Source organism: Adiantum capillus-veneris, chromosome 20 (assembly GCF_014529385.1).
Source record: "Adiantum capillus-veneris isolate H3 chromosome 20, ASM1452938v2, whole genome shotgun sequence".
Lineage (NCBI taxonomy): Eukaryota > Viridiplantae > Streptophyta > Polypodiopsida > Polypodiales > Pteridaceae > Adiantum > Adiantum capillus-veneris.
Window position 1 is genome coordinate 150,464,476 of NC_140950.1, and position 24,794 is coordinate 150,489,269.

A 24,794-nucleotide genomic window follows, 5' to 3' on the forward strand; every position below is an offset into this window, starting at 1 on the left:
AAACAAAATCTAAAGAAACATTAAAAAATTCACAATAAAATAGAAAATTTTGACAAAAACATAGAAAAAAATCTCAGAAAATGAAAAAGCTCACAAAAATTTTAAAAAGAGTTTAAAAATTCACAAAAAATAAAAAATATAGAAAACTTTACAAAAATTAAAAATCACATAGAAAATCAATAAAAACCCAAAAAATCACAAACAAATAAAAAACACTCACAAGAAAAACAAAATTGAGAAAAAAAACTCATAAAAAATTAAAAACTTCTTAGAAAATCTAAAAAAAAATCACATAAAAATTAGTAAAATTCACAGATAAAGCACAAAAATTAATAAAAACTTCAAAAATTTCACAAAAAATAGTAAAAAATTCGTAACAACTCACAAAAAATTCTAAAATAAAAGAAAATTCACATAAAGTGAAAACTGACTAGAAAAAACACAATAAATCACAAAAAAAAACACATATTAAAAAAAAATCATTAAAAATATCAAAAAAATTAGTAAAATAAGAAATTCACAAAGAATTAGGAAAAATAAATACGAACTCATCGGAAGTGCCAAGATAAGACAAAAAAGCTAGAACAAGGCCGAAACAAAAAAAACACATGGAGCGCCAGAAAAAGTCACACGTCGGGCAAACCGCACAAAAGCGAGCAAGTTGAAGAGCAACGAAAAGTGTGTTGCACATCGAGCAAACACAGCGAACGGAGCACACCGCAAAGAGGATCAGATCAACCAAAAAAGCAAGTAAAACGACCGATTCGAAGCAGTGGAGCGGCAAGCAGATTTTCAAATTTTGCACGCTAGAAATTGGCTAGTACGAGTAATTGCGCTGCAAATCAGCTTCCAATTGGACGAACAGACACAAATCACGCTGGATTGCAAATTAAGCTGTTCAAGTCCTAGATTTTCATCAGTTCAAAGGCCAAATCAATTCTGACACAGTCGAGCTAGAGTTAATTGACTCTTGTGAGATTGAAGAGCAATCAACTACAAAGGTGCTTTGCCACGAGCAGTTTTATCAAAACTGAGCAGGAGAAATTCTGCTAAGTAACGTCAAAATCTGTCAATTGACAGTTTTTGTAGATTGAGCCAACATGGATTCAAATCAAGCCGAGAGTTCAAGTACAGTAGAGCATGCTAATAGCAGTGGCAACACATGCACAACTACACCAGAGCAATTTTTGCAGCTATATGGCTATAATGGGGATAAGGTTTTGTACACAGATATAGAAGGTCATAGGTATCTTATGAGCAGTAAAAGCATCACAGGAGCCAAGATCCTATTGATCAGAGTAAAGCCAGACTCAGAAACTCCCAGATGTTCACAGACTTCAGTGGAGCTAGGTATTGCAAGCTTAAAGATGAAGTGCAAATAGAATTGCAGCAAGTCAACCCAAGTGTTTATTCAGAAATCTGCACAAGTCCGCAAAGCATCCAATTGGTGCATATGCAATCAGGGTCATTGTACATGAACTACAGTGGTCAGATCTATAATCGAGAACCAGAGTTGCAAGATCCAACAAATCAACCAATAGAAGCCAATCTAATTGGAGAACCAAGCCAAAGACAGTACAAAGGTCAAGATGGAGCACTCTACAGCTTGATGCTTAGTGTTTTGAAAGAAGGTGCGGACAACTTGGCAAGCACAGAAGTTGAAGCTTCTCAAAAAGAGCCTGACACGACAAAATCAATTGAAATACCAGCAGTCATGGTATATTTCTCAGATTGTGGATAAAAAGGTGGACACTTTTCTGAAGATTTTCCAAGAAATCCAGACAACAGGGATACATCAACTGCGAAGCAAGGTACAAATCAAATAGGAAATGAGAATCTTGATGTAAGTCCATTTAACTCATCACTTTTCATGCAATCAGATGATTCTGCATTACCAATAGAAGCACCGGTAAAAACACTACAAGTACAAAATCAGCATAAAGATACACAGGCACCTGAAAAGCTTAAAATTGATTCTTTGAACAATAAATTCTTGCATGAGTTTAGTAAAGGCATCGATGTATCACCAACGGTTGAAAAGAATGTTAAATTTGCAAATGATTTTGCATCCACTTCCATAAGTGTGCAATCATTCATGAGTCTAAGGGACACATCAAACAGAACAATGTTAACATTGTATGGTACACATAATTCATATGCACACTATGTAGACCAAAAAGGGCAATTGTACAAAAAGGATCAACCTGTGTTTGAATGACCCACATAACAGCTCATAGAAGTGCGTCCAGTGATAGATCAGAAAGGATGTTTCATTTCAGAGGAAAGAATCTATTATAGCCCATCCTCTCTAGAGCTAAATGATATTACTCGAGTGAACTCAAAAATTTGTTCAAAGCCAAACTCTCCTCCATCAAAAATCAAGCTTCGATGTTGTGACCAAATGAACATATACTTTGACCAAAACAGTCGTAGATATAGGCGAGAGTCTAGCATCTATGATGCATTGGGTCCTGAAACCACAAAATCTCATATCATAGGAGACCCATGGGATAGAAAATATTAGGGCAAAGATAATGCTATCTACAGCTTAACTTGGGGAATCATTTGTCATGTCTCACAAAGATACATAGGAAACTATGTAGAAGGTTTGCAGATGCCAAATGTCAACAGTGCTACCCAAAGTGTACCTTCACAGTCCCAAAAGGTGAGATTGAATCAGAGCCAAACAGTTTTGAACTCTTACAATAAAGCAGGCTATAGTGATCACCCTAGGAAGGGGGGAGCTGCACAGCTTTAATACCAAGAAATGCTACACCAATTAGAAGCCCTAGAGCTTCTAGCCAACAGACCTCTTCAAAGCAGAAACCATTGAAAGATCATATGGTTGTTGGAAGTTTCCAATTGACCCATATTCCATCGAAATCTGTAGACGAATGCTTCTATGAAGATCATCAAGGACAGAAGTTTCAGTTGATTTCCACAAGTTAGAGTCAAAAGCCGACAAATCCCATAGTGTTCAAACAGTTACATGTGATCAAGCTCACATATGCATATCAAGATGCACATGGTAATGAATATCAGCAAGATCATGACCTTGTACAAACCCATACAAATGGCCCAACTGAAGTCAAAGACTATTTGAAGATGATGCAGGGCCTCAAGCTGCCAGAACATGTGACAAAAAAGTCAAAGTCATTGGGAGCTAAAGTTCAAAAAGCTACACAAAGGTCACCACCGAAATCTCCTCCGAAGAGACAGATTCTGCCAAAAAGTACAGTGGATCTATTAAGATCAAGGGTTAACAAGATGCAGGTGGACAATGCTCAACAATTGCAAAAAAGTCCAGTATCACAGTCAATGGAGTCGACATCAATTGAAGCAGGTGATCAAAGCAAAGAAGTTGTAGATAAAGTTCAGCCAAAGGATGTTGTCATAGGAAAATTAGACACAAATCTTGAGATGATCAAGTGCAACATCATGGGTGAACATGAAGAAAAACTGTCAAGATAAGTAAAGCTAGATTTGCAGTTAGACAAGAACCTCATGTCTTTTCGCACTTGGAAAAAAAGTGGCCAACCACAGATGGAAAATGCTCATGAATTTGTGAGCATATCTAGAGACAAACAAGCAGAATGCTGGGGAATCATCTCCACCACCATTGAAGTAAGTTCCCAGATCATCAAAGCTCAATCCCACGTGATCACAGCAAAGGATATGCCAGAAGACATCATAATGGGAATGCCAATGGCCCAAAAGGTCCTACAAATAGTGACGGAGTCATCACATGCATCAAAGAATGAAGACCAAGACTGGTCACCCGCGGACGACAGCACAAGGTCCTCAAGCACAGTTCAAATGGAGACTGATATCAAAGAAGATCTTATTAAAGATGATTCATCTCCATCAATCAGAACTTTAGAAGAGCTTAAAGAAAATCAGGCAATAGCAAGTGCAGGTCAAACAGAGCAAAGAGCAATCACGATAGCTGCTGAGCAGCAAATGCCACTAAAGCCAAAAGGAACGAAGATCGAAATTGCACACAAAGGTAAAGCTAAAGTGGAATCTCCTCCGATTAGCATAAAAGGTATGACAACATATGCCTCTACATCAAAGAACCCACATGGATCAGCTTCTTCAAGCAAGTTAGGCTTTCAAAACTTCAAGTCATTTGCTAACCCAACTGAAACCCCAATGGAGACACCAGGAAAAGCAAAGGTATATCAGCCAAAGTACTCCAGAAAGCAAAGGAAAGTCAAGCAAGTGTTTGTTCCGAGCAGTTTAGTCAAAGTCACTGATCCGGTTTGGATTAAAGATAAGAAATCAACACAGAAAGACAAACACATGGGATGGATAGCATCACAATGGAGCTTAAAAGAACATGACTACTATGGAGGTAACAAACAGATATGGGTACCAAAACCGCTGGTGAGAGCATATGAAGTAACATCAAGTCCCTCACAAGAAAGAAGTCTCACAAGGTATCAACCTCGACAATATTCTAGGATACCTAAGAAGCGGGTATACAATAGAATAACATCGAAAGATGCTAAAGTCAACCACAACTCACAAGAGGATACAAAACAAATACGGATCTCAAAGAATGTTCCTCTTGGACAAGGATTATACACAGGGTATACAGAGATTTGGTTACCAGTCAACCGCAAGCCAACTACAACTACACCAGACCTGCATGAAGATCTAAAAAACTCAACAAGACCTAGAGCAAGGCAAAGTCAACAAAGGAGATACAAAGGTCATCAAGAGATTTGGATTCCTAAGTCTTCAAATTCTCCTAGTCAAAAGCCAAATGTCGATAGCCAGCAGAGGCCTACAACAACATCAAAGACTCCTATCAACAGGCCTAATTGGAGAATCAAACAGATAGTGGAGTCTTCACAGTCAAAGAAGGACAACCCAACCAATGAGAATGCAGATTCAAAGAAAATAAACAGGTATGCAAAAGAAACCTTCAATGCTAGCTTGGTCCTTCACTAATCCTCTTTTTGAGGATTCAAGCTTACTTTTACCTGAAGAAATGTTTGTAGTAAGCTCAAGAAAGTAAAAATTCAAGTCGCCATGGTGCAAAAACACTCTTTGGCATAGTCAGAGTCGGGTTGTTGAGCCATGAAATGAGCAAAGCATTAGTCCCAATGCTTCAAGTCATATTAAACTCTGTGCTAAGAGTCGTAGTTATTAGGCTTACGCTCAAGCTGGAAGAGTTGAGCATATCTAAAGTCATATCGCTCATGCTGGATGAGATGAGCATAAGAGTTGAAGTCTATTAACTTACAATTCGTGGAGTGTCATAGAGTCTAACACTCACGCACAGTGCACAGTAAGATGAGAGCACATATCCTCATTAGCGAAAACCATTGTTAAAGAGGTGCCAGCTTGCAAAGCCATGTCATATGCTTTTATAGCTACACCATCTTTCTGAAGAACCCCTCAAAATCTTACTTGCACAACATATTGTTTTCCATGCATTTTTTTGTATGCATAAATAGGATGTCCCATCATTGGACATATGCATTAGACACTCTTTTTTGCTTCCACCTATGCACCTTGATTGGACTACAAAAAGAAACAACCAATTTCATGCTAACCAACAAATCCATGCAGTGAAGTCACTACCGGGCGAATAGAAAGCTTGGGAATTGCCCAACACTCCCTATCACTTGGTGTTGACCTAGGTGTTAAAGCCGACAAAATAAATCATGTCATTCAATAAGTCATTACTGAGCGAATAGAAAGCTTGGGGATCTCCCAACACTCCCTATCGCTTGGTGCTGACCTTGGTGTAACCGACAATGAAGACCATGGTGATGTGACCTTGGTGTAACCGACAATGAAGACCATGGTGATGTGATTACAAAAATACAATTGAGTCACTACCGAGCGAATAAGATGCCTACCGAGCGAATAAGATGCTTGGTGACTACCTTACGTTCCCCATCGCTTGGTGTTGACCTTGCTCTTTAATTCATCACATACAAAAGTTGAGTTAATACGGGCAAATAGAATGCTTGGGGACTGCACAACATTCCCTATCGCTTGGTACTGACCTTGGAGTTAAAATCATTACATGCGATAGTGGAGTCAACACCAAGCGAATAGCGGCCTTGGTGACTGTCCAACATCCCCCATCGCTTGATACTGACCTTGGAAAATTGGCGTCAACCCACTAAACTTTCACGGATATCACATTTTTTAATCCCATATCTATCAGTGATAATCCCAAGTTCAGTACTTTATTAATATTTCCCATGCTAGTAAGTACTCCAATAATGCACGTATCCCAAAGGCACTTTTTTCCCACTGGGTTTTTTCCCTTTGGTCATCCAGGTTATAGACCCTAATTTAGAACCTCATCATTCTAATTCCCTTGTACATACTTTTCATAAATAAACATCAGCCTCATCATTATGCTATTACAACGGAAAAATGCAACATCATCTCTCACATCATACATATTCGGACCAATGAAGATGCTGCAACAAATTGAACCTCATCAACAAATTCAATGACAAATGAAGACAATCAGCCCATCAACAACCAATCAAAAAACCTTCCACAGCCTCCAAGGACACTTTTCAACAGTGCGCGAGGATGGACACTAAAATAGGAAGGGGGGAATGTTAACTGAGTCAACATCAGTTAACAAAAGCTTCTAAAGACCGAAGACATACAAATGCACATCCAGGATGAAGCAAAGAAGCAATAAAGATTGGAGTTACACATTTTTCACGTTTTCCCAAAATGGTTACGTATTGTAAATTCCCAAATTATTTCAAGCAATTGTAATATTTTAATGTGTTACGGGCTCAATGGGAGTTCCAAGTTGTAAAGAATAGGTCACTTACTATTCCTAGGTTGCAGAATCAGTAAGTGGTGAGCCCTAAAGGACTTGGGTGGCCGGACATTTCATATTGTTAACTTAGGTATATAAGGCAGTGTGTAAAGGAAATTAGGGTTCTCAAGTAATTTCTTGAGAGCACTCTTTGGTGAGAGCTCTTGAGGTGTGTGGCTATGGAGTCCTTGATCTTCTCCTTGCTCATGAGACTTGATTAACACTAATCAATGATTCATTCTCTCTCACTATGCCTCTCTCTTACTTCTTATGATTGCCTATGATGCTTAGATTAACTAGATCTTAACTAATTAGTGGTTAATCCCTCTCTAATCTTGTGTGATTGCCCTCTTTTGCTTGTGTGTGCATGTAGGTTTGATTGGAGTGTGGTGCTCAATAGATCTATGTGTGTGTGCTTTCCATTAGTGTGTTGCATGATAGGATTAGTGTTGTGTGCGTGATTGGGTTGATTAGAGGTGAAGAGAAGTGGATATGGAGATTGCCCTTCATTGCGGCTTCGCTCCTCCATAGGCCGAGAAGCTCACCTCATAGAGTTAACCATTTGTGTTTCCACGATTAGCTCACTAACCGTGTGAGTGTTCATTAGGCAAAATTTGGACTCACAAAGGGGCCCTTTAAGGAGTTTGACTTTACCTCTCTCTACCAAAACGGGCGCATGGATAAATTTTTGCAAACAAACTCCAAAGTTGGCGGAGGTTTGACAGTTAGAATGTCCTCTTCAAGCTCTATCTACTGATATATAGCACGCCATGAGATTCCTCATATTTTAGAAGATTCTTTTTTTTGATTCACTTAGATTCCGACAGAGTTGTCACATGATAGGTGAATAAAAAAAAGAATCTTCTAGAATCTGAGAAATCTCATGTCATGCTATATATCAGTAGATAGAGCTTGAAGAGGACATTCTAACTGTCAAACCTCCGCCAACTTTGGATTTTGTTTGCAAAAATTTATCCATGCGTCCGTTTTGGTAGAGAGAGGTAAAGTCAAACTCCTTAAAGGGCCCCTTTGTGAGTCCAAATTTTGCCTAATGTTCCATGCCCTAGCCGGGTAGCTCATCCCTCCGGATTGATAGTTTTGTTGGTCATTGGAGCTATTGCAATGATGGGATACTCAACAACGAACAAGTGCACCCCGACTTCCAATTGCTATATCTTTTTGCTCTGGGCTTTGTTTGACGAGCAGTCAACTCTGCTAGCTCCATACACTACAAATCACTTCTAGAATCCTCTTGAGTCCCAAAAACATTCAGATGGCATGACTCCCCATGCGATTAGGTGGGCACCAACCCAGCCCCTGGTAAAACTGCAACTCGCCATAAACTGCAATCAGTAGCTTTGATCTATAATCTGAAAATATGGGTATGCTCCATAAATTGAGCACTATGCGCCTATGCACTGACATTCACTTGGGCCACTTGTCCCCAGTTGCCTTGTCCGACAAGGATCTGCAACACGTCGCACCTTCAAACTCCAATATCTTGGGCTCTGTAGATCTGTTTGATGAGCCATCTGGACCTGCTCTCCTTCAACACCTCAAGCTCTACATTGCTAGACCCAAAGAAAACACCTTGCACTTTCTTCACCTACTTCCCAAATTAGCCCCCTCTGGAGCCTGTCTTGGCCTATAAACTGCATTTTCCATACATCTCCGCTGCCACCAGTCTGCCCAGGATCTTTCTAGTTGCTCCAACCCTTTGCCATGCTTCTGCTTGCTTGCACATATATGCCCATTCCATCTTCTATGGTCGAAACAGTTTGGATACACCAACATGCATCAACGCCTTGCTCAATGTTCCAAATTCCCTTTGATATAAGTACATGTTGCATCGTGTGAGCCCACATAGGGTAATTGTCCCCATCCAATTTGTTCTCTGTAGCAAACATCTTGAACACATCTGTCTTGTTGTCATCCATGGAAAATGTATGCACCTGATGTAAAAACTACCCAAAACAAGAGAAACTGAGTGAGACCATCACATGCTATATAGCACAACCCGCAGTAGACTGTATGGGCCTATTATGTAGTAATTGGCACTAACAAAAATTCTGCACAAAATGAAAAAATTGCTTGTGTAGACCTGGTCGTAGTGGAAACAGAGGTTGAAATGGGCCCGAATAAGAAATTTTTGTAGGTGCGTGCTCAATGAAATCAGAGAAAGTGAGCAGGCATGTGCTGGAGATGTTGATGACTAAGCCCGGGAGCACGTAGCCTTCTCTGATACCAATTGTTGGAATTAGGGTTGCAAGAAAACACATGCAACTTGGAGAAGATGAAGGAATCTCAAGGCACACAACAGAGAGTGTATTACTTAGTGTGCAATCAAAAGATAGATATCCCTAGAGTGATGGGCATATATACAATGGACAGGGGAAACTTTTTCTTAAAGAGGGAAAAAATGCCCCGACGGTCCTAGAGTGTTCACACACATCACTACTACATGTATATGTTAACAGACATCATCAGGTGTGATCTTCATTTTGTACACCCATTTGCATAGTAGTGCATTCTTACCCTTAGGAAACGAAACCAGATTCCAAGTTTCATTCTTATGCAGCGAGTCCATTTCTAATTGCATGGCTTTCTCCCACTTCATCTTGTCTTCCCACTAACATGTCTTCCTAATAGCAAGAGGGCTCTCCACAATCTGTCAACATGACATAATCCAAAGATGGAGCATATCTATCAAGAGGTCGTGTAACTCATGCAAACCTTTGTAAAATAGAATGACCCTCACGAAAATATTGCTCCTCTACATTCTCCTTAACTTTGGAAGCATTTTTTACTTGTTGTCCAACATTATGTGCAACATTTTTGTTTTGCACAAATTTATCTTCTTGAAACACAACCCTGCATATTTCAACTGTAGGAATAGTCCTTTTATGCATCTTCTCTTCATTGAATAAATGTCATTGTTCTGAATAATCTTCCTAGCCTCTAAAATGTCACAACCAAAATCCAATTTCACTAAGTGAACCATAGCCAAGAAATATGCATTTTTTCAACTTCGGGGCCAACTTATCCTGAAATTCTTTGGGAACATGGCAATAAGCTTCACAGCCAAAGACTCTAAGATGCTTGTAAGAGGGTGGATTTCCTGACTAAACCTCTTCAAAAAACTTATTATACAAGGCCTTATTTAAAGACCTATTGACAAGATGGATAGCTATTGCTAAGGCTTCTGCCATCCAACAATTCAGCATTGGATAACAAGCTGCATACTTTTTCTTGGATTGTACAATTCATTCTCTCAACAATAGCATTTTGTGGAGAATTATACGGGGATGTGAACACTCTTTTAATTCCTTTAAAATCACAAAATTATTGAGAATATTTAGAAATATACTCACCACTATTATCCAATCTCAAACACTTGACCTTTCTCCCGATTTGAGTCTCCATCAATGTCACAATTTTTAAAAAAATAGAAAGAACTTTCTCCTTTATTCTAAGAGAATAATCCCACACCTTTCTTTAATAGTCATTTTTGAATGTGACAAAATAAGATTCTCCCCCCATGGAAACCATGGGCATGGGCCCACAAACATCACTATATACAAGCGACAAAGGCTCACTTTTTTGTGTACTACCCCTCTTTTGTGGTGGTTGTGTTTGTTTACCATATAAACAATGCTCACAAAACAAAAAATTAGAGAAATTGAAGCCAGGAACGTAACCAAAATGAAACATAGTTTTCATTCCATTTTGGGACATATGTCCTAACTAGAAAAGCCACAAAGAAACACATGGCTACTCAGTTACATAGATTACATGGTTTTAAATAGTGGAAACATGTAACATATACAAAGTTCTAGATTTTACCCTCGGGCTACAATTAGAGAACCTTTGGTGATTTTCCACGAGCTATCACCAAGCACACAATTGGAGCATGCATCATCCAACTGCCTTGTACTAATCAAGCTTTTGGATAGATTTGGAACATGGTTCACATTATTTAGTGTGAATGTAGACCTAGTTTGAAATTTGGGATGCACATCACTAACTCCAACGAACTCACATGCATAGTCATTGCCAAGGTGAACCTTTCCCTTGCGAGATGCATCATAAGTAGAAAACCACTCCTTATGAGGAGTAACATCTATGATCCAATCATGAATGAGAGATCCACCTATTGGAACAAGATGTGCATACATCAGAGTTGAGGTAAGAAGAATATCCCCATCTTCATCCCCATGGCAAGATGCATTGACCTCTTCAATCTTCACACTTGAACCACTATTTTTTCTTTGCCTCCTTCCTACTTCTTTTTTTTATTTTTCTCTCTCTTCCACTTGTGACAATCTTTTTTCAAGTGCCCTTTCTTATGGCATTAGTAGCACTCAACATCCTTCAAGTTACAACCACCCAAACCTCTATCCCTAAGTACACCGGTCAGTCTTGATAAATTCCTAGCTCACCCCTTCAAGATCCCCTCCCCGTGTTGTGGTCTCAACTCTTATATAGTCAACTTTGGTTATTTGTTTCTCTATCTTCTTGATCTTCACTTCTTGCTTTTAACTATCAAATGTTGCTGATGCGAAGGAGTTCAACTTTAACCTCTAACATTCTTCTTCCTTTTCCTCAATTAGTTGCACCGGGATAAGATGGACTTGAAAATGGTACAAAAGGATTAAAAAATTGGTCAAATAAATGAGGTATGTGCACTTCTTAATCTCCCATTGTTCTTATCTTTAAGCATGTATGTGTGTGTGCACGTGTGTATATGTGTGTATGTTTGTATGTGTGTGTGGAGTAGAATACAATAGGGAAAGACGGGGGGAGGTTATGTGCTTACCTTAAGTTGTAGAGATGGTTGAATATTAGGTTGAGCATCCTATGTTGATCGCGGTAGGACCCCCTTCAAAGACTCCTTTGCAAACGACCCAAAAATGTGTGTGTGTGTGTGTGTGTGTGTGTGTGTGTGTGTGTGTGTGTGTGTGAGAGAGAGAGAGAGAGAGAGAGAGAGAGAGAGAGAGAGAGAGAGAGAGGGAGAAGGATGGGAGAGATGGACAAGGGAGAGAGAGGTAGAGGGTATGGGAGGTAGAGCAGGGAGGGTTTTGCAAGGTGCAGGTGCAATCACGGAGAAGAGGAGGGTAGAGTATGCCACAAATACGCGGCATACTCTCTACCCTTGTTTCTTTTTTAGGCGCCAATGATTATCATGGATATTACCGTGGATACTACCACGCCTATTACCGCGTACATTACGGCATCTATTACCACTGAACTTCATTTCAAATAGATACAAACGTATTTGAGGTAGCCAAGGGGGGGTACAAACCACCCCCCTCTACCCTTATATATACATAATTTCATACATAGCCTTTTGAATTTTTTTATGATTATTTTAAAAAAAACACCTATTGGAGATTTTATACTAATATGTACTTAAATAATTAGCATATGTTTATTTGTAGCACTTTTAGATATTTTTTATATGACCTTTTTAATCCTTTTGTACCATTTACGATTAAAAATTAAGCCATTTAGTATAAGTTCTAATTGCACTTTATTTAAAAGTTTGTAATTGAAATTTGTAATTGACACTATTTTCTCTAATTACTTGTTTATTTTTTAGGACACATATGGCTGAATATATATATTTTTAGATTATAATCTCTCTTTCGCGTGTGTGCAGAATGACTGGGATGATTGTGGCCCTTCGAACGGCCCTGAACGTGATCGATGGCTCAAGGAAAAACTCCCTTGTCCTTGCACCAAGTGCGAAAGGACAATCCCTCACTTGAGACGCATTGCTTTGGAGCACATGGAGAACGAATGGCTTTGGCATACTCAAAAAATCTCTCGGAGAGATAAGAGTGCCACTCACCCCTCGCTTGAGGAGGTGCCCCATTGGTCTATGTTCGGCGGTGGTGCATCGGTGTGCAAGGCCAAACGATAGAGACAAGAGGTATTGGATGAATTAGGTGTGGTGCATGGTGACCCTCCTACTAGCTCCACCTTGACAGCTCCTCGTCACACATGCGCAAGGCCGAACGATAGAGACAAGAGGTATTGGATGAATTAGGTGTGGCGCATGGTGACCCTCCCACTAGCTCCACCTCGACAGCTCCTCCTCACACTTTATAGCATGTTTGATGAGTTACTAGCTCATGAATGTGACGTGTGCGAGGAGGATTTTCGTCCATGCACTTGACGGGAAAGGGCAATGGAGGACAAATTTTTGACAAGGGCCCAAACACCTCTTTACGATGGTGCACAATACTCGATGCTCTGGGCATCGTTGGAAGTCGTGAACTTGCAAGCAGAATTCGATTGAAGCAATGAAAGTGTCGATGCACTCCTTGGGTAAGTTTGTTATACGGCTTTTTATACATCTTGCTCTCTTAATGGTGCCTCCTTGCAATTGTATTAATATGATTGTTTGTTGTAGTTTAATGGGAAAAATGTTGCCAAAAGATCACCACATGCCTCCGGATCGTCGACGAGCTAGATCATATGTCACTGCACTTGGCATGGAGTATGAGCACATCCACACCTGCGTCAATGATTGCATACTACACCGCAATGAGAACGCACATGCTACCTAATGTCCCCTATGCAGAGAAGCATGCTACAAGATGGGAGTGAAGCGGGCTGCACTTACCCCGCAAGGTATTAAGACATTTTCCATTAATCCCTCGCAGTCAATATGTGTTTGAAAGTAGGTCTATGAGTGGTCTCTGTCAGTGTGCGCTCCTTGCCGCACTGTCGAAGCAAGGGACTTGCCAATACACCGTATGCGAGTCACAAACGGCTCCAAGCATACAACAAGTCTAAACTAGCAAGCTCAAGAAAACAAAGGGTGTGTCACTCACCGCTCTACGCTCGCCTTCGTGGTGGATTCCTCGCCGCGATGAAGAAGAAGCTGCAGTCGTGCCGCGCTCAACCGCTTCGCCGCCGTCGTGCCTTCGTAATGCTCGATCGCACACACACTCTCCCTCTCTCTCTCTCTCTCACACACACACACACAAGGAGGTGAAGAAGAAGAAGAAGATGGAGATGGAGCAAGAGCACTCTTCAATTGCACAAATGAGAGAATGAGTAAAAATTAGGTTTAGTTGGCTTTTATAGGAGCTCACCCCATTCACACTTGGGCGCCCATGCTTAACCAACTAATCCCTTGAATGTCCAAGTTAAAGTGCGCCTCTCATTGGCGATCACTCTACCTTTCCCTATTGGTCCGACAAGCCCGGTACCTGACTCTACCAAATACATAATACACGTCCATCGTAGGTGATCAGGTGTCCGTGTGCCGTGAGGGTTAACATGCCCCCCTTCCTGATGTAGATTCCGTCCTCGGAAGCTATTGAGTTGAAGCTGGGTCGTCGAGGTGGAAGAGCATTTGAGATGAATGTCCTTAGCCTTCTTCAGTCACTGCAAAATCAAACAACATTGGCACAGTAATTGCATTCTCTTAAAAAGCATATGCAGTTTTAGGTAGACACATTGATTGGTCAAAGAATTTCAAACAATTTGATAGCAATGAACATTAAATTGCAATGTAATCAAATGCATAAACAGATGTAAAGGCAAAAAATTAAACAAGTCTGGGGTCACTAATTTGACGGTCGAAAAGCACTAGAGATCGAATATTAATACCATGGGTAAGCTTCTTAATTTTCAGTGGTCAATTAAGTTGTTTAATCGCGAGAGCCAAGTATTCATGTTCAAGGGCTGACTAGAGGCTATATCTAGAAAACCTTGTAGTTAAGCTACCATAAAAGGAATTTCTCATGAAATCATCGCCTGACTGATTACTTTTTCTTTGACCCCCCAAAGTCTTTTCACATTGATTCAATTATGATGTGTGTGCTTATTTTGTATGCCTTGGGTTTTTTGCTTTTCAAGGAAAAGCGCCCACGCTGGGAACCTCTAGGGCTCTAGTACCATAGGCAATACATGTGAGTGAAGTACCAAATCAAGCTGAGATTTCTCTTCCAGCTTAAAATTTTACATTGTGGCACTTTGATTTTTTGCTTGTTCATTTTCAGCATTTTAATTTTGTAACTTTGGGGGGTCATATAACACTGTTACACTCCCCAGGCTCATCACATTAGTAAACTCCCTTTATAATACTTACGCTAAAGGTCAATAGGGTTAAGCCCACTAGAAAGCCCTAGTACATTTCATACAATGCTGCCTAAATCGGATTAAGAACCTAAGTAACCATTGCTTATTAGGAAGGCATTCCCCATGGTATTAAGAGAAGATTTCTAATACCTAGCTTGGTCAAACTAGCTTAGTCGGACTGCTTGATTTTTACACCTAAACAAGTGATTATGACAAAAGATTGCATTGAATTAAATGTTGGATACTAAGCCAATGCGCTGAATAGTATGCTACCAATCACAATCAAAGCAGACAAACATGGATGCAAAAAAGATAAGGGCAATGCTAATGGACAAGAAACACCTGTTTGTGTTGATGGTCGCGCTTGATTTGAAGGTTCCATGAAGATCCAAATCCTATCAATAGCAATACGCTCCTGTACACACTAGGAAACACAAACAATACCTCTAGGAGGCACATCAGTGGGAAAAGAGAACTTCGCTAATCACTCAACTCTAAAACAGAAACACTCCTATCGTACTAATCTTACCTACCCTCCATCACTCAAGTGATGAGGATCAAAGGTGTTTTATGGCATAGGTTTCTGTTTCATTGCACCAGATGTGACATGTGTAGGTCTGAGTCAATGTTTTGACTTTAATGTGCATACTCGTTTGCTAATTGCTCTTGCTCTTTTTTTTTTTTTGAGTATAAAGCTTTATATGTACATTCCCTAAGATCGGAATTGAGAGGTCAGGGAAAAAGGTTGAGAGGGAAACAAATGAATGATGACTGTCAGCAAACACTCCCCCCTTCCTTGGGTAGATCATACCGTTTGAAATGAGCTTGTCACCCTTTGAAACCAATTGTTCCAGTTGGTAATAGGTGAGGATTTTTGCCAGTAGTTTGCTATTACCCTAGGTGCCTTGTCAAGCTGCAAGGGTGGTAAGGTACTCTCCCAGGATTGAACTTGAAGTGGTTCATTAGGTGATTCTTGAACACTGGGAGGTGTGGATTCTTTTGTAGCTTCATGGAGGTCCACTACTATAGATGGAGGCGGTGTAGAAGCTTTTACCTCTATGGATGTATTACATGAGGAGCTAGAATCTTCATGGGACTCCCCCCTTCCTGAGCTCGGTGGAACAAATCGTTCTTTCTTTGGTACCCAAACTAGATCGGGAGCAGGTGTGTAGCATTCTGTGATTTTTTTCTTTCCACGATCATTGATTCTTTTTGGAGCTACGGGATTGGGCTCACTTGGGTCAGGTGATAGGTAAGAGCACAATCTACGTTTTGGAACCCAGATTTGGTCATTCCCTTGATAGTAGCCTTGGGCTTCCAATAGTCGTTTAGGGATCCATCGCAACATTTTCTTACTTTTATTGGAGCGAGTGGTACGTTTCTTACAAGGCTTCTGTTTTTTAGCACTAGCTATGGTCACTAAAGAAGCTTTAGGGACCCACTTGTATGTTTTCTTCGTTACCTTAGGATGAGTCTTGTCAGAAGCGATATGCATTGCTTGTAGCATATTTAAGGGTATAGGCATTTCATCCCCCTCAGGTGTTACCCAGGTCGTCCCCCTATTTCCCCAAGTGTCTATGGTTGATGCTAGGTGGACCCAATCCACATTGTCTGATTCCGTCATACCCGGTAACACATCCATGTAAGGAGAATCTTGGCCAATGTCTGTATCCTTCTTACAAGTGTAACAATATTGTAGTGGGGCCGAGTGAACTGTGGTGTCAGAGCGATGATCAATAATGGTTTTACTCCCTAAGGGGTGTACCTTACCAGTCACCAAATCCACTCTAAGGACAGAGTCTTGGAATTGCAAATAGACATGATTTTTAGACCAATCGTGAACCATTTGTGCTTCCCTCATGAATGGTCGTCCTAAAATCATTTCATATGACATAAGGTGTTTAGAGAAATCCATTACAATGAACGTATGTCGCACCTTGTATCCTAGAACTTTGATCTTAAGATCCTTGAGCATCCCCATAGGTTTGGCTATGGTACCATTTGCCATCTTTACCACAATGTTAGTAACACTGAGGCGGGGTTTTCCCATGGATTCCCAACAATCTTTTGTAACGATGCTAACTCCCGCACCACCATCAAGAATTCCCTTCATAGTTAATCCCTTGGTAGTGATGGGTAGGGTCGCATTAGACTCGTCGCCTTCAAAATACTGCCCTAATTCGTTAATGGGTACCTCAATCACAGACTCGTGTCCATCTAAGTCAAGTGATTGCACATGATTTTCCTCATCAATCATAATCGAGTCAGGCCTATTTGGTTGCGCAAACTGCGGTAATCCCGTTCGTAGCTCTCCGTTAAGGAATGCTCGAAGTGCAAGGAATAACTCAGGATCTCCATACAGCTTTGCTATGATCGTGGTTCGGACCTCAGAAGACATGAAGTCCACTAGTTTGGCAACATTCATTGGCGTTTTGCAGGGTGTAGGTCCTTGACTAGGAACTGGTGAGGATGGAATCTCATATTCCTCAATGGGATCAGGTATTCCTTCGTTAAACATCCTTTCCAATAAGAAGGGTGTATGCTCACTTTCTGATGTCCTGTCCTCACTCCCTTCTTGGATGATACTAGATATGGCTAATGGTCTATGGTTCATGTGGGGTGGATGAACTTGCGTGGGAAACACTGTGTCATGAATTTTTACATGCATGGGTTCTGGTTCTAGTTTCCTTTGAGTCTCCTCCACTAAACCTCTTAGATGTTTCACCTGCTTAATCTCGTCTACTGGGTTTGGGTACGTCCCAATCTTCTTTTTACGATTCTTCCCTTTTTGCCCCTGCGGTTTATCTTGGGGGTCTTGGATTGGATTTGGAAACACTTGTGGTGTTTTCAGAGGCTCTTTATGGTTTTCTCTCATTCGGTTTTCATTTGGTTCCATGTTACGGTTTTCTTTGTCGGTCTTTCCCTTTGTGGTATTGGTTCTAGTCTCCATTGTCTCGACTGAATCTGAATCATCCTCGAGGTCATTCATATACACGGGGTCATCTCCTGTTCCTATGTTTGTTTTGGAACTTGGCTTTGAATTTTCTGTATTCTGCGACTTCTTCCTTCGTGTCTTCTTTTTCTTTGCTTGGATAATTGACGCGGTATCTCTCTCTTCGAGGATATGTCTTGGCCCTTGAAGCATGGACCGTGTAATCGCATAAGCGGGTGCGACGGGTGGTATTGGCGATGTCACACTAGCAATTTCGACCAAATTCAGGGGTGTGATTTTAGGCGCATTTGGGTTATAGGGGCATTGGGCAATCAAGTGATCTATGCCACAACGATTACATGTGAGTATTGGCATTGCAGACGTGCTCCCTTGATTCACCTGCATCTGTGCCGCATTCTTTTGCAGCCTAATAGGGCACTCCGCTACTCGATGTGGTCCACCACACTCGTAGCATTGAAGAGGTGGCCTCCTAGCCTGGGTGTTGATATTTTGACCTCTGGATGCGAGAGCAGCAGCTTGATAAACCGGCTTGACTTGTCCCCAACAATCTTCCATGTAGTATATAGGACACTCTTCCAATGTATCAAGTCCGTAGGCAATACTAGTGTCTATTTCCTCCTCACAACCATCTGCATAAGCATTAGATGGCTCGCAACCCACTTGGTTCATAGGGGCGACTCTTGGATGCGGGGGCTGCGGTCCTAGCACAGGAGGTGGTAACGGTGTAGCTTGTACAACATTTTGAGATCTAGGGACCATGTGTTGCGGTAGTTGCTCAACAGGTGGAGCAGGCATCAATACAGGAGCTCGAGGCGCATCCGTGTAGGCTACAGGTGGTCTATTTGCCATCATACGTTTGATCATTAAACAATCCTTAGCTTGGTGACCATACCTACCACATGCGTTGCAAGTTCCATTAAATTTTACTCTAAACGTAGGGCACTCACTAGTGCTATGTGGACCTAAGCAAATGGAACACCATTGTTGCTCCCTTCTTGGATACATGTGACTATTTTGGGGGGGTCGATTATCCTTAAGAGACTCTTGGATTGCCTTGGTGAGGTCTGTCAAGAATGTCTCAAATACCTTTGGCTCATTGGCAATGGGCTTTGCAGTCATGGGTTCATACTCAATGGCTTGTGAGCTAGTGGATCTCGTGTCAGTAGACACCCTCATGCCTGCTATCATCAAGTTGTCCTCTAATTGGATTGCATTGGCAGTGACATCTTCCCAGGTTGTGATACCTCTAATCACTAGTCCATTATAGATTCCTTCATTCCTCAACCCTCGAATGAATCGATCAAGCAGTTGGTTATTGTTGAAGCGCTCATTTACAGGGCAACGAGAGTTTAAGTGCTTTAGACGACTAATGAAGTCCCTTACTGACTCTCCTTCCTTACGTTCGGCCTTCTGTAGCTGAGATGCTACACCCCAAAGCACACCTTCTCGTATGTACTCCTTTAGAAACAACCTTCGAAGGGTAGGGTAGATTGTTTTCTCATCCACCCTTAGGGTCCTATACCAATCTCCAGCCTTCCCACTTAATGTCAAGCTTAAGGCATTGCACTTATGTAGTTCGTTGCGTTCCCCTAAGGAATCACATACTTGTTCAAACACTTCAATGTGTTTCCTAGCATCTTCGTCCCCATTGAATTTTTGCGTGAGTTTGGCAATTTGTACTGCCTTACTTCTAGGCTCTCTATCAGAAGCATGACGCATATTTTCCGCGATAGATCGACCTATGGTTTGAGCAAACGCTGCCAAGTCACCTATGTGAGGAGGCAGGGCCGGTGGAGGTACTCTTGGAATCATATGTGGGAGAGGAACGGGTACCGGTCTTGGCATATGTGTGGATGATGCAGGATATGGAACATAACCGGGCATAGGTCCACACGGATAAGAGCTAGGGAGCGGCACTCGAGGAGCATAAGCAAGTGGTACAATTGGAGGTGTGGGGGCCATGTGTGCATAAGGGGCTAGAGGCACATATGGTCGAGGCCCCATATTAGGTACTACGACACTAGGTAGTGGCAGTGCGCTAACCGTAGATGTCATCGGTACATTCTCTGTTAGGCTTATCCCTGGAGTGAGCACTGTGTTTTCCTTAATAGAGGGTTGAGCCAAGTTAGGGAAGCTAAAGTTGTCGCTCGGAGGCTCAGATTGCATAGAGACCCCAGGTGAAATTACGTAAGATGGGTCCATGGGGCTCATTAGAGGAGTCTCCATTTGTGATAGAGTAGGCTGTTGAGCCTTGCTCGTATCCAAAAATCTCATGGGGCCAGTTGAGAGTATATTTACCCCTCGGTTTTGCCTTTCTGATTGAATAATGCCATGGATAACATTACAGATCATTTTCTGTTGATCTTCGATGCTCGTGGCACTAGAGGTGGATTGTACAATCTCTATCCATCCTACATGGTAGGCGTGGCCAGAGTGTAGATCCGTCAACACCTCAGTGTGGAGGTCGTATGTCCAATGATCATTAATGAACAATCCTTCTAGAGTCGACGTGTTAACGGTTTCTTGTGAGGTAGAAGCAATGTTGCTTCCCGTGGTTTTACTTGTCACCAACGGTACTCTAGAGGGAACTTCTGAAGGAGGCAGCTCAACAGGGCCTTCTTGGTAAGAAGTTGGTAGGATATCCACATGGACACTCTTTGGGGGTGTGGGGTCCACGTGCGATGTGAAAGGAGATTCCACTTCCCCACCCCCTTCGTGTGCTTCATTTGCATCAGGTTCCGAGCGAGTAGCTCTACCTAATGTTTCCATGAAACGACTAAACATACTAGTACTAGGCTGTGGAGCTTCGGGAGGTGCATGGCCTTCTCTCTCAGTGTTTTGGTTAGGGTATGCTTCCATGATTTCTGAGTCGGAGGAGGAATCACTAGTGGCTATTTTAGGGTCTTGGGTGGTGCTACCTTGTGTCCCCGCTGAGGGTCTAGAGCTTATCGTGGACGGGTAATGGGTGTCCGTATGAACAGAGGCACCCTCAATATGCTCGTGTTCTAGCACCCGCCCAGAGCGTAAGTGCATGTGCTTTTGTTACCCTAAGGTGTCAAAAAGCTGCTATAGGAGGCCTTGTGACTAGTTTTTAGCGTGTCTTTTGTTTGTTTTTTTTTTGCTAGATTTTTTTGAGCGTGTCGTGGAATGGGCCGTGTGATAGCTCAAAACGAGCGTATCGGTCAGAGGGTCGTGCCGTGCTTTACAGCCCTCCGTTTGGTCACTCTATGCCCTCGGAATCCCTAAAACTGTCAATTTCCAGTAGGGAACTAGGCCCAAACTAGAAAGTCTAAGGGTGCAAGTGGGAAGAGAAAGGAGGAGAGTGGAGGACTTGTCCCACATGCTCTCATTCTCTCTTGAGGGAGTAGGGTATATATATAAGAGTGAGTCTAGTATATATCATAAGACTGAGGACTGAGGCCTGGGCCTGGGCTTGGGCTTGGGCTTGGGCTTGGGCTTGGGCAAATGATCCCGATCCCGATCTATCTTTTATACAAACCAACCCGTACGTTTTAAGAGTCGTGTTTTTTATTTTCGAAAAATTTCGCCGCCCACTCGCTCGCGTTTTTAATTTACAGAAAAACGCAGAAATTTAATTTTTGATGCAGAAAAACGCAGCAATTGACAGAAAAACGCAGAAATTGAAATTGCAGAAATTGCAGAAATTGCAGAAAATTGCAGAAAATTGACAGAAAAACGCAGAAATTGCAGAAAATTGCAGAAAATTGACAGAAAAACGCAGAAATTGCAGAAAATTGACAAAAATTGCAGAAAAACGCAGAAATTGCAGAACTTGACAGAAATTGAAAACGCCGAACTTGAAATTGCAGAAATTGAAAAACGCAAACAATAGCAGAAATTGAAATTTGACAGCAATTGCAGAAAACGCAAAAAACAGAAATCTCCACACACTCCTTCCCTGCCTTTCCTATGATAGAAATTGCACCACAAGGAAGCGTAAAGTGCTAACCGAGCTTAGTGTAGGGCATATCCCCGGCAGCGGCGCCAAAAATGTGCGCTCCTTGCCGCACTGTCGAAGCAAGGGACTTGCCAATACACCGTATGCGAGTCACAAACGGCTCCAAGCATACAACAAGTCTAAACTAGCAAGCTCAAGAAAACAAAGGGTGTGTCACTCACCGCTCTACGCTCGCCTTCGTGGTGGATTCCTCGCCGCGATGAAGAAGAAGCTGCAGTCGTGCCGCGCTCAACCGCTTCGCCGCCGTCGTGCCTTCGTAATGCTCGATCGCACACACACTCTCCCTCTCTCTCTCTCTCTCACACACACACACACAAGGAGGTGAAGAAGAAGAAGAAGATGGAGATGGAGCAAGAGCACTCTTCAATTGCACAAATGAGAGAATGAGTAAAAATTAGGTTTAGTTGGCTTTTATAGGAGCTCACCCCATTCACACTTGGGCGCCCATGCTTAACCAACTAATCCCTTGAATGTCCAAGTTAAAGTGCGCCTCTCATTGGCGATCACTCTACCTTTCCCTATTGGTCCGACAAGCCCGGTACCTGACTCTACCAAATACATAATACACGTCCATCGTAGGTGATCAGGTGTCCGTGTGCCGTGAGGGTTAACAGTCAGTTCACCTGCATGGAGGCACATCAAAACTCAATGGCTAGAGTTTGGGTTGGATCTCAATACTTGAGGCTTGGTTTAGCAAGTGATGATGTCAACCCCTTTGGCACTAAGTCTACTACATGGAGCACTTGACCTGTGGTGATCGTCACCTACAATATTTCACCATGTGAGACAACCAAGAAGGGAAATATACTTCTTTCCTTGCTTGTGCTAGGGAAGTACAAAGTGGAAAATATTGATTTTTACCTCAAGCCCCTCAGTTGGAGGAGTTATGGAGAGGAATCCCTATTTTATATGTCTCACTTGCAAAGGGGGGAGAGAAGCCATTGTGAGGGGAATCCTTATGTTGACTATGCATGACTATCCTGGGCTTCGAGAGATTTTTGGTCTCTCCATTTTCCTTCTCTCTCTACTTATCTCCCTTTAGTTTGAAGCTTCTCTCTAATGATTTGGTATGTATGCAAGGTTGTCCACATCGGGCCACAATGCATGTCCTACTTGCGAGCCATCATTGGTGATGGAAACGTCGAATGCCTTGCGCAAGGTAATCTATCCAAACAACCATCATTTCTTACCCCAAGGTCATAGCAAGCACAAGGCTCCAACAAATGGTAAAACGCCTCTAACTCACAATGGCAAATTGGGTAAGTATTTGGGAAGAGCACTATAGTAACAATCCAGCTCCGAGTACTCCACCAAAAGGTATGTCAAAGTATTCCATACTTTTAAGGCTTCCATACTGGAAGGACTTAAAAATACAACACCTCTTGGATCCCATGCACATATTCAAGAATTTAGCCCACACCCTGTGGGACTACATTATTGGCAAGAAGGACTCATTGGGGGCGAGGGAGGATTTGAGGGCCTTGAAACGTCTCTCCACCTCTCCTAATCCATGCCATGTCCCCAATGGGAAGATTGTGCTTCCTAAAGTGCCATGGATGCTAGCCAGATAAGAATTGACCCAAGTGAAGGGTACCATTGCGTTTGTTTGCACACCAATGGGAAGATTGTGCTTCCTAAAGTGCCATGGATGCTAGCCAGATAAGAATTGACCCAAGTGAAGGATACCATTGCGTCTGTTTGCACACCAATAGGATCTTAGTGGGTCACTATGTATAAATTGTGTATATCGCGTGTGTTCAAGGACTACTTTTAGAATGCCTTATGTGTGAATTTTTACAAATAACATACACCCTTTTCCTATTCCATAGGTAATGTTTTTCCCAATTCCATTTTATGGTACCCTTTTGTATATGAAAATGTGAGAAAAAATGAAATTTAATAACCCCTTCTACTGCACTCACGTGATTGTCACATAATTATCAAGTGAGCCCACCAAGAACAAGATACATGAGGTCGCTAAAGGGAGCTTTCACAAAAGGGAAGAAAGGTGTAGACGTTCAATTGTATGGGTTGAAGTCTCGTGATTGCCACAAAATGCTTCAGGCAATGTCCCTTTCTCTATTATCTCTATTGTTTGTTTTTTAGGACACATATGACGTGTGTATGAATTTCTCTCACTTCCCTTCGTCTAAGTTACATTGTAGTTTATTCTGCCATTGAGTATGTGCATATTCTGGGATATGAAAGTGAGGGATGCTATTTTTAAACTTGGAGAGCTAGTAAGGTACACCACAAGACTCCACTCAACTACACTTTTTTATATACACAATAGACTCAACTAGCACTTAGTGTATTCTTGTGTGTTTTCTTGCATATTTGTGAGCTCCAAGGAAATTGAAATAGATGCTATCCTTGCTGCTGAAACACTTGCAACAAAAACTGTGTGTTCCATTGAAGATGCATTTCCTCGATTGGTAAATCCACCTCTTGGTTCACGTGGTTGAGGAGATCACTATATGAAAAGTAGTGTAGGCACACAATGGATGTTCATTTTAGAGAGGTCTTTAAAAACTCTCAAAGATTTTTTGCGGCTACGATCTCAACCAGAGACATGTATGGCCGAAGGGTGGATCGTGTAAGGGGTATTTTTTTACATCTCAGAGTATTTGGCACAAGTTAATCCTTCAATTCCTTGCATGTGATCAGACGAGGAGGATGCAAGGATGACTTCACCCTTGCCAAATGGAAAGGGAAAATTATTTAACATGGATATGTTAGCAGCAAGCTAACCCGTGTAAATTTTTTTGGAGCTTTATTATAAAAACACTTATTCTTTTGATAAATTGGGAATATTGTAACTCATACTTTGAATGAGTGGATATTATAATTTATGAGCTGGAGCTATAAGCTTTTAGATTGTATCAATTTATCCTTAGCTAGAGCTCCTAGATGATTATTTCTTGACCAAAGAAACCTTGGCTAAGGTATAAAACCAATAT